Source organism: Carlito syrichta, unplaced genomic scaffold, assembly GCF_000164805.1.
Source record: "Carlito syrichta isolate Samal-C Ts95f unplaced genomic scaffold, Tarsius_syrichta-2.0.1 Scaffold311864, whole genome shotgun sequence".
NCBI classification, from domain to species: Eukaryota; Metazoa; Chordata; class Mammalia; order Primates; family Tarsiidae; genus Carlito; species Carlito syrichta.
Window position 1 is genome coordinate 195536 of NW_007255960.1, and position 8224 is coordinate 203759.

The 8224-nt window shown below is 41.0% G+C and overlaps 1 protein-coding gene across 2 annotated transcripts in view; it reads right to left on the bottom strand.

The window, feature by feature from the left end:
* The window catches only part of GOT2 (glutamic-oxaloacetic transaminase 2), a 25486-nt gene that overhangs the window by 16359 nt on the left and 903 nt on the right, over positions 1 to 8224 (bottom strand). The gene's annotated exons all lie outside the window — the stretch shown is intronic.

The window sequence follows — 8224 nt, forward strand, 5'->3', positions numbered from 1 at the left end:
AGGCAATCCACTCACCTTAGCCTCCCAAAGTGCGGGATTACAGGCTGAGCCACCGAGCCCGGCTAATTTGAGATTTTAATAATCTAATTAGTGGCCAGGCACGGTGGCTCATGCCTGCAATCCCAAGACTGAGGCAGGATTGCCTGAGCCCAGGAGTTTGAGACCAGTTTAGGCAATATAGTGAAACCTCATCTCCACAAAAAGTAAAACAAACAAACAAAAAACCCACGTGTAGTCTGTTGTCCCAGCTACTTGGGAAGCTGAGGTGGAAGGATCACCTAAGCCCAGGAGTTCGAGGCTGTGGTCCACCATGATAGTGCCACTGCACTAGAGCCTAGGTGACAAAGTAAGACCCCAACTTAAAAACACAAAACAAAACTCAGGCAACCCCTTTGGGTCCCCTCCCACTGTGGGAGCTTTACTGTCCTCTCAATAAATCCCGCTTTCAAAAACAAACAAAAGCCGGGCTCAGTGGTTCAGCCTGTAATCCCGTGCTTTGGGAGGCTGAGGTGAGTGGATTGCCTGAGCCCGTGGGTTCCAGACCTGCCTGGGCAACTTGGCGAGACCTCATCTCGACAATAAAAATAAAAAAATTAGCCGAGCGTGGTAGCGCACGCCTGTAGTTCCAGCTACTTGGAAAGTTGAGGCAGAAGGATTACCGGAACCCAGCAGGTCGAGGCTGCAGTGGCACTGCACTCCAGTCTGGGCGACAGAGTGAGACTCCAACTCAAAAAAACAAAAACAAAAACAAACAAAAAGCCTCAAATTAAAGGTGCTCTGTTGTGATTGTGTTACAGACATAAATATGCACTTACAGCAATTGAACTTTCCTAGAATTTCCAGTAAATGGGAAACCAAATTCCTAATTCTTTCAACATCCTAGAACTTAAATTTCATTTTTCTTAAATAATAAAACTCAGAAACGTTTTAGGAATTCAAGTTCACAAAGGTAAGGTAAAGCTTTGGTAACTTAGATGCTACGTCTTTTATTTATTCACATTAAGTATAACAGAAAATACATTTTATTCTATGTGGGTTTTTTTTCCTAAACTCAAACTGGTTTATTAATAAAATAAGTTAACATTACTTATATGTTTAAAATGATGAGAAACGTAAATTATGTTAAACTAAACTGAATTATTCTGACAAACCTTTCATTTCAACAGTAATTATATATTTTTACTTTTTTTTTTTTTTTAGTTGGAGTCTCAGTTGCCCAGGCTGGAGTGCAGTCGCATACTTAGCGTTGACCTGCTGGGCTCAGGTGACCCTTCCGCCTCAGCCTTTTATGTAGCTATTCAGAACTACAGGCATGTGCTACCACACCTGGCTAATTTTTTATTCACTGTAGCGATAAGATCTCGCCAAGTTTCCTGGGTTGGTCTCGAATCCGCGGGCTCAGGCAATCCACTCAATTCGGCCTCCCAAAGTGCTGGGATTACAGGCTGGGCCACCAAGCCAGGCCTATTTTTACTCTTTTATTAACCTTTTGCACTTGGATGTCCCCTCTCAGGGGACATAAAGAGGTTGCTGATTATACAGGACAAACTTATGCAAGTGCAAAGTTTTCAAAAATGTATATTTTCTTAAAGTTTTCCATTCAAAAACAATGAAAAACCCATGTCCCACTTGAAATTTATTAGATTTCTGATGGATCAGTTGAGAAGTGGTTTTCAGGAATCACGAGTACATCCTTCCACACTGTCCTCGAACAACAGACTGGACAATAAATTTCATCTTATTAATGTGGGAGGAAGGAAACTACATTGTCTGCTCAAACAGAAAAATATCAGATGGAAGATGTCAAATGAATTACTATTGTATCAATGAACCTGCAATGCATGTTGGTGACTTTCACACATTACCACAAGCTAGAAAAATATAAAGAAAAATATGATATAAAATTTTAATTTGTCATAAATAAGTTCCTCAATGTCCAAAATTGCACTATAAGTCAAATGTCATTACAATAAAATAATTTGTTCCAATACTATACTAATTAATAGAAAATGATTTGCTTTTTTATTTCGTGAAAAAGAGAGACTGAGTTGCTGGTAGGTGATCTGCAAGATGCCTCTGGGTACAAAGGGTTAATAGATTTTTTTCCTGACTCAGAGTCTCACTCTGTTGCCCAGGTTAGATGCAGTTGCCCACTACTAGCTACTGCAGCTTCAACCTTCTGAGCTCAGGTGATTCTCCAGCCTCAGCTTTCCAAGTAGCTGGAACCAAAGGCATGTACCATCACACTCCGCTAATTTTTCTTTTTTTGGGGAATTAATGTAGAGATGAGAGCTCACCAACTTGCCCAGGCTGGTCTAAAACCCCTGTGCTCAGGCAACCTCTTGCTTCGGCCTCCCAAAGTGCTGGGATTACGAGCATAAGCCACCATGCCCAGCCTTAGCTTTTAATTTTATTTATTTTGAGTTGGAGTCTCACTCGGTCGCCCAGACTGGAGTGCAGTGGCCGCTCCCAGTCACCGCAGCCTCGACCTGCTGGGATCCGGCAATCCTTCCACCTCAGCCTTCCGAATAGCCAGAATTACAGGCATACACTACCACACCTGGCTGATTTTTTGATTTATTGTAGAGATGAGGTCTCACTGCCCAGGCGGGCCTCGAACCCGCGGGCTCAGGCAATCCACTCACCTCAGCCTCCCAAAGGTGTGGGATTACAGGCTGAGCCACCAAGCCCGGCTAGGATATTATCTTTGTTAGGCTTGAAGAAAGGATCTAATGGGACTTGGGGCAGGGGAGGAAAATACTGCCTAAGGTTAGGAAGGTTTCCAGGAGGATGTGACTTACAAGTTGAGCGCTAAGGATGAAAGGAGGAGGAACATGACATTCCAAGTAGAAGCTTAAGAAAAACAGCTAAGAGTGAGAAAGAGCTGGGTGTTGTTGCAGCAGGAAGCAAAAGCCAAAGACGGCTCCAAATCACTTGGGTGATATCAGCCAAGTTATTTTAGTAATCACTGATCTAATCTCAATCGATGAAATGTTCACACAGCACAGTGAATGTTTCTGTGCCCACCATGTAGAAGGGCTCATGAATTATTTCTTTTCTTTTTTTTTTGAGTCAGAGTCTCACTCAGTCACCCAGGCTGGAGTGCAGTGGCACAATCTGCTATACTCCGGCAATCCTTCTGCCTCAGCCTTTCAAGTAGCTTGAACTACAGGCGTGTGCTACCACGACCGGCGAATTTTTTTTTTTAATATCTATCATCGTAGAGACGAGGTCTCACCAAGTTGCCTGGGCTGGTCTCAAACCTGTGGACTCAGGCAATCCACTTCCCTTGGCCTCCCAAAGTGATGGGATTACAGGCTAAGCCACTGAGCCCAGCCTCATGAATTATTTCATTACAATTTCTTTTTCTACTAAGGTTCTCTTACTGAATTTGTGGCTAGTCAGCACTCATAACACACCTCTAGGCGGCACAATGGATGACAGTACAGTTGAATTCATGCCCCTGGACAAATTAAAAACTGCCCGATTCTCAAGTTTTAACTAATTACGGTGTACAGCTTATTCTGTTATTTAAGGACAGATTATTCCTTTTTTTGGTTTGTTTTTTAAAGTTTCCCAGGCTCTTACTTCTTTTAATGGGTTCTTTTAATAGCTTGCCTTGGGCAATTTCAGCACTAGGCAAACTGCATGGATTCAAATAACAGCTCAGCCTTCTGCCAGCTGTGTGCACATAAGTGCATGGATTAACTTCTCTAAGTCTCAAATTTCCTCATCTGTGAAATGGGGACATATAGAACCTATCTCATAAAGTTGGTATAAGGATGGAAAAAAACAGAGCTTGGCAAAGTGCTTGATACTAGCTGATACCATTGTTACTAAATTACTATTACACTTTTATTTGTAACCACCCTGCATCCTCCTGTGAGTCTGGTGATGCCAGTATTTAAAAGAATTCAAGGAGCCATAAGAGTATTTACCAAATGCAGATCTTTTATGGTTTATAAGTATTACTGTGTACTTAGTTTTTTCTAGAGATTAGGAGACATTATCATTATCACCTCCCCCCTTACTAGATGTAGTGCCAGGACTCAAAATCTGTCTTATTTTTTTGTTGTGTAGCTCTAGACTGCTTGGTTGTTCCTAGTACCTAAGCAATAGTAAGAAACACAGATACCTTGAAGCACCTTCTGAACTGGCCCCGAAGAAAGCTTTCCTTATATCTTAACCACAGTTCAGATTCTGAAAACATGTAGCCACCACCTGCCTATCTCTATCACTGTCATTAACTGCTGAGTGAGAAGAATACTTTGAATGTCAAGGACATACTAGATTATAAAAGAGAACACTTTTAGAAAGCAATTTTCATTTTTAAAAAGATGGTCTGGCTGGGTGCAGTGGCCTGTGCCTGTAGTCCCAGCTATGCAGGAGGCTGATTTAGGAGGATTATATGAGTCCAGCCTAAGGTAAAAAAATGAGATGCTAGTTTGTCTCCAAGGCTCTCAATCAACAATGACAGAGTCACTGCCCTTGGCTCCCAACTACAAAGATAGAAGGCATTCTTGTTAAAAAGTGTGAAAATAAACTTAGTTGTCAAGTGCTTTAAAACATTAAGCACAGAAATTTTCTCAAAAACTATAGCCTTGAGTCTTCTGGTATATCTCTGAAGAATTCTGAAAGCAATTTCAAGATACTGAATTTTTATACAATCAAAATATAGGAGCAGGGACACTCAATTTGCTTAGCCTTACATTACTAATCATGTTCCAACATGCTTTTCTCTATGCTTTTCATTCTTCCATTTCTTAAACTGGTAAAGATTTATTCTGATTTTTTTTTTTAACATTTTCAAACAAAGTTTATTAGAGAAAGAAGAGAGAAAAGGAAAGGGAGACATGCCAGAGGTGGCATGGGCAAAAGAAACCGCTAACTCTAATGTTTTATAAGGAATTGTAGTAAATGAAAACAAGAGTGTTCTGGGGACAAATTTAATGCTGATAACCTATGGCCTACAAAGTGATTCCTATCAATGCACTTTGGATATAAGCACAAAGCCTCAAACATTGAGCAATATTGACTACCAATCCAAAAGATGTCAGGTACAAAGTATTCAGATAAGCCTTTCCAATGGAAATGCCTTGTAATTTCCCCCAGGCTTAAGCCTTCTTAGTACTTTACAGTTTTTAAACAGCTTTTCCACATTCTTCTTATTTTAAAATGAGAAGACAAGTTAATTAGCTTACCCATGATCACAGAACTAGAAAATGGCAGAGACAATACCACAATTGTGATCTTCTAACTGACAGTTATTGTACTGCCTTTCTAAGAAGTCTTGTGACAATCCTTCAGTTATTTCACTAAAAATTAAATAATCAGGCTGGGCTTGGTGGCTCACACCTGTAATCCCAGTTCTTTGAAAGGCTGAGATGGGAGGATTGCTTGAGGCTAAGAGTTCGAGATCAGTCTTGGCCACCCTGTGTCTACAACAAAATAAAATAAATTAGCTGGGTGTAGTGGCATGCAACTGTAGTCCTAACTACTCAGGAGGCCCAGTGGGGGAATCCCAAGCCCAGGAGGTCGAGGTTGCAAGAGCTATGATCGTGTCACTGCACTCCAGTCTGGGTGACAGAGCAAGACCCTGCCTCAAAACAATAAAATAAAATAATTAAATAATCAAAATTAAATAACTAAAACCAAATAATTATAAATCAAAATACATTAGAATTTTTTCTTCATTGACCTATGACTATATCTGATCTCATGTCACTACACTTTTACAGTACAGGTCAAGAAAAAAATTATAATTTATTTTTTTGAGACAGGGTCTCACTCTGTTGCCAAGGCTGGAGTGCAACGCGGAAATTCCGGCTTACTGCAGCCTTGGCCTCCTGGGCTTAAGAGATCGTTCTGCGTCAGCCTCTTGAGTAGCTGGGACTATAGGCATGGACCACCACACCTGGCTCATTTTTGTCTTTTTTGTAGAGACAAAGTCTCCCTATGTTGCCCAGGCTTGTCTTGAACTCCTGAGAAGCTCATGTGATTCTCCTGTCTCAGCCTCCCAAAGTGCTGCAATTATAGGCATGAGCGATGGTGCCAGGCCTGATCAGTGTTTTAAAAGTGCAGCTATAAATCACACAGGAATTTAGAAAGAATTTCATTTAAATGACGCAAATATTTCGTTGAATAAATCCTCAATTCCTCAGCATATCTAGAACTACGGTTTTATTGTATTAAAATGAACTGTTTAAAGCCAGGTGTGGTGGTTCACGCCTTTAATTCCAGCACTTTGGGAGGCTGAGGTGAGAGGATTGCCTGAGCCCAGGGGTTTGAGACCAGCGTGGGCAACATGGCAAGACCTAATCTATACCTAAATTAGCTGGGCATGATGGCGCATACCTGTAGTTTCAGCTACTTGGAAGGTTGAGGTGGAAGGATCACCTGAACCCAGCAGGTCAAGGCTGTGGTGGTCGTGAGTGTGCCACTGCACTCCAGCCTGGGCGATAGAATGAGACTCTAACTATAACAAAACAAAACAAAACAAAACAAAACAAACCCCAAACAAGCAAACAAAATGAACTGTTTAAAAGAAACTTCGACGGATTAAGCTTATTTTAAATTTCTTCTACTTTTACCACTTAGTTCTAGGTAAAGATAATTTCCACAATAGAAGGAACGAAGGTTCTGATTGCCTTCTCTGAACCAGTAACACTCATGGCCAGAGATGACAGCTGGTTCTATCACCCAATCATATATCCTTGCTTAAATCCAAAGAGCAATTCCTCAACATCAGGTGCTCAAATATTTTAAGACTTTATTTTGCAGCATTATGGCTCTCCTATATGTATTTCCATCTTTTTTTTTTGAGTTGGAGTCTCACTCTGTCGACCAGTCTGGAGTGCACTGCAGCCTTGATCTGCTGGGCTCAGGTGATCCTTCAGCCTCAGCCTTCCATGTAGCTGGAACAATAGGTGTGCACCACCACACCCGGCTAATTTTTTGATTTATTGTACAGATGAGTTGCCCAGGCTGGTTTTGAACCCATGGGCTCAGGCAATCCTCTCACCTCAGCCTTCCAAAGTGCTGGGATTACAGGCTGAGCCACTGAGCCTGGTCCTGGCTTCTTTTTTTAGAGGCTAGTCAAGTGAAGCAGTGGAGTAGAGAAGGAACAAAGAAAACTGTACCTGATTGTGATCAATTAGTTATAAATGTCACTGCACTCGGACCAGCCTGTTTAGATTTTGATCTAAGATAAAACATTAAAGTACCACACTGTATTTGTTTTTGTTGCAATGTTAAAAAATTATGGCTTAAAATAAAAATCTTCAGTCTGAAAGACATGCCAATCACTGTTTTAAGTGCTGAGAAAGAACAGTGAATAAAGTAGGTAAGGCTTCTGCTCTCATAGAACTTACATTCTAATGAGGAAAAGACAGTACAGAAAAATGAGTCAGGATCTCAAACTGAAAGAATGACTAACCCTAACCCTAATCCCAAAGGACTTTCACCAGCACTTTTAGAGCTTCAGGCCACCCAGCAAAATCCTCAAAACAAGGTATTATTTTAAGATTACCACAATGGTTAAAAACAATTTCTCTTGCCCACGATTTTACACACTCCTTTCTGTTTTCCAAATTTGCTGCATGAACAGCTCCTGCCTAATTCTGACCTACTAGGTAGGCAGGTTTAAAGAGCACACATTGACAGTGGGTCACGGAGCCAAATCAGGAGAATAAAGTCTGAAAGCCTGGACAAAACTGTACTGCAGGACTATGAGGCTTTGGAAAAGACAGTGTTCCGCTGACTTAAAGACATAGGGCACACATTCTAAAAAAAGGCCAAGGAACGCTCTGTGGTTAATGCTTTCTTGGGGTTTTTTTAAAACTTGGTTTCTTATTAGGTAATACTTAAGGAGACCGACCCAGATTGGCTTCTTGAGTGAATTAATTGGCTGACTCTGGTCTCCACTAGGAAATCATTACTAGAGCTCTTTCCATACTATTTACTTTCCCTCCGTACTACACATCACAAGACGAAATTACTTATTTGGCATGTTGTGGGCAATAGTAATTTATCACTGTCCTTCCCTCGGTTTTGTTCACTGCTGTACTGCCAGCATCTGGTCCAGTGCCTGGCTCTGAGAAACTGGGGTTACGAAATCTAAGAAATATTTACTGAATGAGAAAGTAGAATGAGATGGAGAGGAAGACTGATAACTTCACCACAACCGGACCTCCTAAGGGTTTAACACTAAAAAAAAAAAAAAAAA